At 39.8% G+C, this 8,945-nt stretch overlaps 1 protein-coding gene across 4 annotated transcripts in view; it reads right to left on the reverse strand.

Moving 5' to 3' along the window:
- The window catches only part of Specc1 (sperm antigen with calponin homology and coiled-coil domains 1), a 272,253-nt gene extending 265,569 nt beyond the window's left edge, over positions 1 to 6,684 (reverse strand). For 3 of the 4 annotated variants that reach the window (XM_078042956.1, XM_021720554.3, XM_021720558.3), the window contains exon 1: positions 6,502 to 6,614. The gene's annotated coding sequence lies outside the window, so the exon portion shown is untranslated. Of the gene's footprint in view, positions 1 to 6,501 lie in introns of all 4 variants that reach the window. The other variant, XM_040269588.2, reaches the window with a different exon arrangement.
- Between the last annotated feature and the right edge of the window lie 2,261 nt (positions 6,685 to 8,945).

The following is an 8,945-nucleotide window of genomic DNA, read 5'->3' on the forward strand; positions in this document are numbered from 1 at the left end:
GAGCTCTCGCCTAGCACATGTGAGGCCCTGGGTTTGATCCTCAGCACCACATAAAAATAAATAAATAAAATGAAGGTATATATATATATATATATATATATAAAAAGATATGCACCCTCTATATGATGAAATTGAACTCCTGGCTATAAATTCACAGAAACATATACATTCATTCAACAAAAGATAAAAGCTAGAATGTTCACGACAGCACATTACATAAAGTCCCAAACTGCAAACAACCTAAATGCCAATGGATACATACATTATAAATATATACACAATAGGATAGATATAATAATAAGAATGAAATTAATCAAAAATGAAATAAGCCAAACTCAGAAGGTTAAGAGTAGTTATGTTTCTCTCATATGCAGAAGGTACAAAGGAAAAAGGAAAAGAAAGGTGGTGATGGTGAGATCACTTCATGAAAAATCAAAGGGAGGCCGGGTGTGGTGGCGCACACCTATAATCCCAGCAGGACAGCAGGCTGCGGCAGCAGGATCCCAAGTTCAAGGCCAGCCTTAGGGACAGCAAGGTGCTGAGCAACTCAGTGAGACCCTGAGGAAATAGAGCTGGGATGTGGTTCAATGATCAAGTGCCTCTGAGTTCAACCCCTTTTACCCCCCCACCCCCCCCCAAAAAAATCAGAGGGAGATCAGTAGAGGAAAAGGACCATGGTGGAGGAGGAGAGGGAGGGGGGAAGTGTTGGGGAGTGATACTGCCCTAATTATATTGCTATATTGCATACATGTATGAATACATAAGGACAAATCTCATCATTATGTACCACTTAATGCACCAATAAAAAATGTGGAAGGAGAAAAAAAAGAATGAAATTAACCACAACTGCACTCAAGAATATAGACAAATCTCACAAATGTAAAGTTGATGGAAAGAAGCCAGAATCAAAAGAATACAGACTGTATAATTCTAATGTTAAGTAGAAAAATGCAAAACTAATCTATTGTGTTATAAATCAAAATAGAGGGGCTGTGGGTGTAGCTTAGTAGTAGTGTACCTGCCTGGGATTCACGAGGCTTTGGGTTCAATCCATGGCACTACAAAATTAAAACAGAACTATACACAATAGTGGTTATCCTTGATGGTGAGCACAACAAAGCAGGTTTGGGAGCATAGGAAAAGTTTTCTTCTTATTCTGAAAGCTGATTATATATATTCAGTTTACCAAAATACATTGAGCTAGACATTTGTAGTTTTTACACCTTTGCACATGTTTCTCAATGAAAAATTGCCAAAAAAATGAGTACCTAACCACAGCCGAGTAGGAAGATTATATGTAACTTACATGTCTTGAGAGATATAAATGGAACAAGAAAAACTCAATCCAACAAAAATTGCATAATGAGTGGAGGCTAGCAAGGAGCAAGAAATAGAAAATGAAATAAAACAACAGGAATAAGCCCCCAAATATCATAATCAAAATAAATGTTAAGTGGTTTAAAGATGCCTATTAAAAGACAAAGATTTCAAGCCAGTCCTGGGGGTGTACCCTTCAAATCCCAGCTACTTGGGAGGATGAGGCAGAAGGACCTCAAGATCAAGGCCAACCCAGGCAACTTAGCAAGACCCTGTCTCAAAAAAAAAAAAAAAAAAAAACAGAACAAAACAGGGGCTGAGGTTGTAGCTCAGCGGTAGATCTCTCGTCTAGCACCTACAAGGCACTGGGTTTGATCCTCAGCGATACATAAAAATAAAAAAAATTAAAATAAAGGTATTGTGTCCAACTACAACTGGAAAAATAAAAATAAAAAACAAAAAACAGATGGTGTGTGTAGCAGTTGCAATTGCCTAGCATGGTGAGGTTCTGGGATCAATCTCCAGCACCACACACACACACATAGACACACACACACAAAAAAAAGATAGAATTTTATAATATTTTATACCCATTAAGTGGATGATTTAAAAAAAAACAGAAAATAACATATGTTGACAGGATATGGAGAAATTAGAACCCTATATCTCACTGGTGGAAGTGTAAAATGGTACCGCCTCTTTTGAAATCATTATGGCAAATCTTCAAAACATTGAAAATTGAATTAGCTTATGATCCAGAAAACAGGTTCTCATAGAGCTATTTGTACATCCATGGTCATAGCAGCATTACCCACAATAGCTAAAATTTGGAAGCAGCACCAGTACCCACCATTGGCAGGCGAACAAATAAGCAAATGTGATGTATACATAAAGTGGAATATCATTTAGCCTTAAAAGGAATAAAATTCTTACATGTTGTATAAGATAGATGAACCTTGATGAGGTACTATGTTAAGAATCTAAAATAGCTGGGTGCTCTGGCACATGCCTATTATCCCAGTGGCTTGGGAGGCTGAGGCAGGAGGATCAAAGCCAGCCTCAGCAACTTAGTGAGGTCCTAAGCAACTCAGCAAGACCCTGTCTCTAAATAAAATTCAAAAATGTGGCTCAGTAGTTAAGTGCCCCTGGTTTCAATCCCCAGTATCCCACTCCCACAAAAAAATAATCTAAAATAGATGGTCATAGAAAGTAGAAATGTAATTTCTAGAGCTAGAGGAGCAGATAATGGGTAGATTTCTGTTTTGCAAGATGAAAATGTTCTCAACAACACTGTGAATATACTTGACACTAGTAAACTATACATTTAAAAATGGTCAAATAGTAAATTTTGTGTTCGTATATTTTACAATTTTTATAAAAGATTAATAAGTAAAACAAAAAAATCACTGATCACTAGAGTAACAAGTCAAACAAAACAGAAAATTTAAAATAAATAAGTGAAAAAAAATGCCAGATAAATGCTAACAAAAAGAAAACATAACAATATTAATACCAGAAAAAATAGAATTAAAAGCAAAATAATTAAATGAGATGTATCTAGAGCACTTGCCTAGCATGTGTGAGGCACTGGGTTTGATTCTCAGCACAACATAAAATGAATAAAATAAATGAATAAATAACATAAATGAATAAAATAAAGTCCATAAACATCTAAAAAAGTTTTAAAACTACAGTTCAACAAGAAGATATAAAAATTGTGAATCTCGAAGCACTTAAAAACACAGCTTCAAAAATACAATGTATAGCTATATGTGGTGGTATATACCTGTAATCCCAGCAACTTGGGAGACTGAGGCAAGAGGATCCCAAGTTTGAGGCCACCCCTGGGCAATTTAATGAGACTCTGCCTCAAAATAAAATATAAAATAGAGTAGGGGGTGTAGTTCAATGGTATAGCACATCTAGGTTCAATCCCCAGTACTACATACACAAAAAATAGAATGAATCAAAATTATATACATGGTGTACACACACACACAAACACACATCAGTATTCACATATCCAATAGAAGCATAACACAAAACATGTACAAGAATCAAAATCTTTACCACAACTCTCATAATTAATAGGAAAAACAAATTAGGGAGATAGAGAACATGAACTATAACCAATAAACTTAAACTTCTATTCAATTTAAGGGCACTGGGAATAGTTATAAAAACTGACAGTTCATTAGACTACAGGACCTCAGCTTCAGTTCGATCCTCAGCACCAAATAAAAATAAATAAACAAAATAAAGGTATTGTGTCTATCTGCAACTAAACTTTTTAAATTTTATATATATATAAATATATTTTTAGTTGTTAGTGGACCTTTATTTTATTTGTTTATTTATATGTGGTGCTGAGAATTGAACCCAGTGTCTCACACATGCCAGGCACGTGCTCTACCACTGAGCCACAACTCCAGCCCTGAAACAATTAAAAAAAAAAAAATTTAATCCAGGGGCTGGGGTTGTGACTCAGCAGCAGTGCCTGCTCATCTAGCATGTGCAAGGCCCTGGGTTCGATTCAGTACCACATAAAAATAAATAAATGAAATAAACATATTGTGTCCAAGTACAACTAAAAAATAAAATATATACAAAAAGATTAATCCAAACTTTCAATTCAAAAGATTAGAGCTTAAAATAAATTCAAATTAAGTAGAAAGATAAAGAATAAAAATCAATGAAATAGAAGAATAAAAATCAATAGGACTAATCAATAAATCCAAAATCTGGTTATTTGAAAGGATTAATAAAACAATCATTAAGCAAGTCTTACCAATAAAAAGAGAGAAAAAGCACCAAAAGCATTAATATTAACAAGAAAGATAACATCATAAATACATGAGTTTATTTTCTTACTCTAGAATACTACATACATCATGTTAAAATATATTAAATTTTAATAATGCTAAGGATTTTCTATAAAAATAGAAAGTATTAAATTGACTTTGAAGAAATAGAAAACCTGAGAAATCAATGGTTATGAAAAAAAATGAAAAGGAAGTTAAATACTGATATCAACTTCCTAAAAAACATCAGCAGGGCTGCAGATGTACCACAGTGGTAAAGGGCTTGCCTAGCATGGGTGAGGCTCTGAGTTCAATCTCCAAAACAGAAAAAAAGAAGGGAAAGAAGAAAGAAAACATAAGTAGCAGCCCAGGCAGTCTGCAGTCAAGTTCTGTGAAACTTCAAGGAACAGATAATTCTTCTGCTCCAGAGCACAGAAAATGATGGGAAGTTTCCCAACTTAATCAGTAAGGAGAGCAAAACCTTAATTATGAGCTCACAAAAATGGGGAAGGAAGAAAACTATATACCAATCTTGCTTATAAATATAGATAGCAAACCCCAAATAAAATGTTAGGTTATTGACTCTACCAAACTACCCAAAAGTGCACTTCAAAGTATCCCAAGATTTTAGAGGAAAAAAAAAATCTAGCAGCATAATCACTTATGTTAGTAATTTTAAGATGGAAGCCTACATGGTCATATCAATGAATGCTATACAAAAGCATTTGGAAAAACCAAAGCACATCCCCAAGTTTTAAACTCTTAGTACTTAGGAATAAATACTAACATAAGAGCACACTTAGTGATTTTACAGGAGAAGCATTCCCCTAAAATTAAGCCCAAAGAAGATGTCCTGTTTAACCTTTAAAGTCAACACTGTCAAGAGAATGACCCATGGAAGAAAAGAAATAAGAAGCACAAAAATTAGAAAGAGACATATGGTGTTGCCTCTTAACAGACAACAAAATTATCTAACTGGAACAGCCAAACTAATCAGCTTAAAACTAGTATTGAGGGGCTGCGGTTGTAGCTCAGTGGTAGAGCCCTTGCCTTGCAAGTGTGAGGCACTGGGTTCGATCCTCAGCACCACAGAAAAATAAAATAAATAAAATAAAGGTATTGTATTCACCTACAACTAAAAATCACCAATTAAAAAAAACCCTAGTATTAAAACATATACAGAGTTCGGTATGCAGGCTTAGCTTCGGATCTACATATTCAACTTGCTTGTTTTGAAAGTTAATTATGCAAAGCTATTTTCTATAGAATAAGCTATTAGGATTGACAAATTCATTCCCCCCCCATCCCCATCTTAAACGTTGAAATGAGTGTTTGAAACTGGATAACCAAAATCTGTTAAAACCAAAAATCGTTCTGAAGGGCTGAGTTGTGACTCTACTCAAAAACACTTTATCTCTCGCCTCCAGCTACTGCAGTTACTAATGGATAAGCATGTCAACCAGTCCAACATAATTCATCCGATAGAGGGCAAGGAAGAGCACCTTCACCGGAATTCCCCCCCCCCGCCCAAAGCGTACACTGCTTATTATATAAACTTGCGTGCTGGCAAATGGAGCTCCCACGAAATAAAAATAAGATATTCGGAATCAAACTTGGTGTTTTAAAAAATAAGAACATAAAACTAATTTTGTTCAAGGCATTTGGGAAAGGTGGTTGTTACTGTTGCACTCACGACAGGCTCCGCATTACCGGGACACCCACAAGCATCCACCCGGTCCTCCTGGGCTCACCAGGTGCACTGCGCGGTTGCACCGCGAGCTAACCCTGGAGACCGGCACCGGCGCCCTTCCGAGGTCACCACAGGACAGGAAGCCGGGCAGAGCTCTGTGGGCGCGAGGATGGCCAAGGTCTTAGATCCTGACACTACACAGCAATACCCCCTCCTCATACACACACACCTCGGGCATCATCAAGGAGGATGTGGGAGGCTTCCCGGGCCCCAGGATCCCCGGCCAGGAGCTCCCAGGCACCCGTCCCACCACTTCAAGGGCTAGGAATGCCTCCCAGGGCCACAGTCTTCGGGAGCCACCTGGCCCTCAGTCCGAGGATCCTGCGCCAATCACCTCCTCCCCAAGCCCGGAGAGGAGGGGGCGGCCACCTGACACTATCACCTGCAGCACTGGTCCCTCCATTCCCAGAGTGAATCGGACAGAGCGTGACGTCCCTTTCCAACTGGGGACAGGACCTGCTGCACGAAGAGGTACCGGAGCCACACGGCAATCACCGCAGCGCGTCTTCCCAGAGGGGCAGTCCTGTGTCCCTGCGCCCGTAATCCCGGACTCTCGCTCGCCCGCTTAAATCGGGAAGACAACGCAACTACGCTTAAAGGAGCCAGTGGCCGGCGCAGCTCCTACTGACCCACCTCTTTAGGTTCCTGTTGGGCTTCCGCGGTGCCGCTGCAGCTCGCAGCAGCCCTGGCTCGCCGCGCTCGCGGATGCTCTGTCAAAGGTCCCAGAGATTCCCCCGCGGCGCCTACTCCTCCAGCCGCCTCTAGAGGGCGCGCGGTAGCTGGCGCGATGCTCTCTGGGAGATGTAGTCCAGGGGCTTCAGCATCTTTGACCTACCCTGTCTCCCTCCGGCTGCCTTGACCAGGTGGTCCATCCTTTCTTCTTGTTGTCTCCTCAATCTTTCATCCTCCGCTCTTGGATAATCCATGTGGGAGCGTCTCATTGAGAGGCTGGGTGCCCTCTCAGCACTCTAAACCAGTGTTCTTAAAGTGGCCCAGCACCTTCAGCATCTCGTGGGAACTTGATGAAAATACAAATTCTCCATCCCACAAAGGTTTTTCGATTTTTGTTTTGTTGTTTTATTTTTGTAGTGCTAGGGATTGAACACAGGCCTCAAGCATACCAGGTAAATCCTGTGCCACTGAGCTACATCCCCGGCCCTATTTTTTTTTTTTTAAGAGAGAGAGAGAATTTTTAATATTTATTTATTTATTTTAGTTTTCGGTGGACACAACATATTTATTTTATTTTTATGTGGTTCTGAGGATCGAACCCAGTGCCCTGCGCATGCCAGGTGATTGCGCTACCGCTTGAGCCACATCCCCAGCCCCCTATTTGGTTTTTACTGAAGCTGAGGCCCTGCAGTCTGCATTTATTGCAAACCCTTTGTGTGATTCTGACATACCCTCAAGTTTGAGAACTTGATTAAAATTCCCCTCACCCTACTCATGTTTCCTATGGCATTACTTACATATATACACATTTATCTGTGTGTCCCTGTGCACTATGGGAGACCTAGGCATTTATGTCCCACCTAGATGTCCCCTCTCACTTTAGCCCTGTTACCCCAATGTCCACCCAACATTTTGAGTATGCCTCTGAGGCACCTGAAACTCAACCAGGTCAAGATCAAGTTCAATTTGGTTCTCCTCCAATGGGCCTCACATCCAGGGACTGAAGAATGTTCACTGTATTTATTGACATGGTAGTCACTTAGTACCTCTGTGAAAGCTTCAGGCGCAGAATGACAGGACCTTGAGTCATATTTAAGGGAGTGAGGATCATAACCAACTCTTGCCAGATTGGTCGGGAGGGAGTTCCTGGTGACTGGATATGGAAGTGCTATTAAAGGAGAGTTTTTTGGTTTAGTTTGGTTTGGGTTTGGTTTACAATGGAGAAATTTCAGCATATTTAAATATTTTTTTATGAAAATAATTTTGTTGAGAGGGAGCTGTTGACCATCCTGGTGAGAAAATGATAGTTAATACTGCATGGTTTCTGAGCTTATTGTGTATGCACAAAGGGGGTGATAGAATCCCAGGCACTTGTAGAAGCATGAGCATATGCTAGTGGTTCTCCCCCACAAACATTTGGCAACATCTGAAGATATTCTTGGTTGCCACAACTCGGGGCCATGCTACTTGCATCTACTGGATAGAGGCCAGAGATCCTGTTAATCATCCTACAGTGAACAAGGCAGTCCCCACAACAAAGACTGATCTAACTCAAAACATCAATGAGTGGTGAGGTTGAGAAATCCTGGCCTAGGCAATAACAACTCCTCTATTATAAAAAGAGGAAAGGATGAAAGAAGAGGGGGCGGGGTTGATAGAGGAAAGTCAGAGAAGTTTTCTCAGACCAGCATAGTGGCACATGCCTGTAATCCCAGCTACTCAGGAGGCTGAGGCAGGAGGATGGAAAGTTTTAGGCCTAAATGGAAAACTTTAGTGAGACCAAAGTCTCAAAATAAAATTAAAAAAAAAAATGGGATTCAGCTCAGTGGTAGAGCTCTTGCCTAGCATGCTCAAGGCCCTAGGTTCAATCTCCGGTACCTCAAAAAACAAACAAGGGCTGATGCTGTAGTTCAGCAGCAGAGCACTCACCTAGCACTGGTTTCAATCCTCAGCACCACATAAAAATAAATGCATTCTGTGTATCTACAACTACAAAAAAAAAATCAATAGCATTTTCACTGAAAAAGTAAGAGTATAAGTTATCCGTGAGGTGGTTAGGAGTGTGTGTGTGTGTGTGTGTGTGTGTGTGTGTGTGTGTATCAAAGGCAGAATTCTGGGCTGGGGATGTGGCTCAAGCGTAGTGCACTCGCTTGGCATGCGCGGGGTGCTGGGTTCAGGGGCACTGGGTTCGATCCTCAACACCACATAAAAATAAAGATGTAGTGTCAATAAATAAATAAATAAATAAAAATGTTAAAAAAGATGTAGTGTCCATCAAAAACTAAAAAATAAATATTAAAAAATTGTCTCTCTCTCAAAAAAAAAATCAAAGGCAGAATTCTGGGATCTAAGCTGATGGAGAAAAGAAATAAAGGAAGGGGAGAGCCAAATGTTTGGGAGAAAGT

This window comes from Ictidomys tridecemlineatus, chromosome 3 (assembly GCF_052094955.1).
Source record: "Ictidomys tridecemlineatus isolate mIctTri1 chromosome 3, mIctTri1.hap1, whole genome shotgun sequence".
In the NCBI taxonomy this organism is placed as follows: domain Eukaryota; kingdom Metazoa; phylum Chordata; class Mammalia; order Rodentia; family Sciuridae; genus Ictidomys; species Ictidomys tridecemlineatus.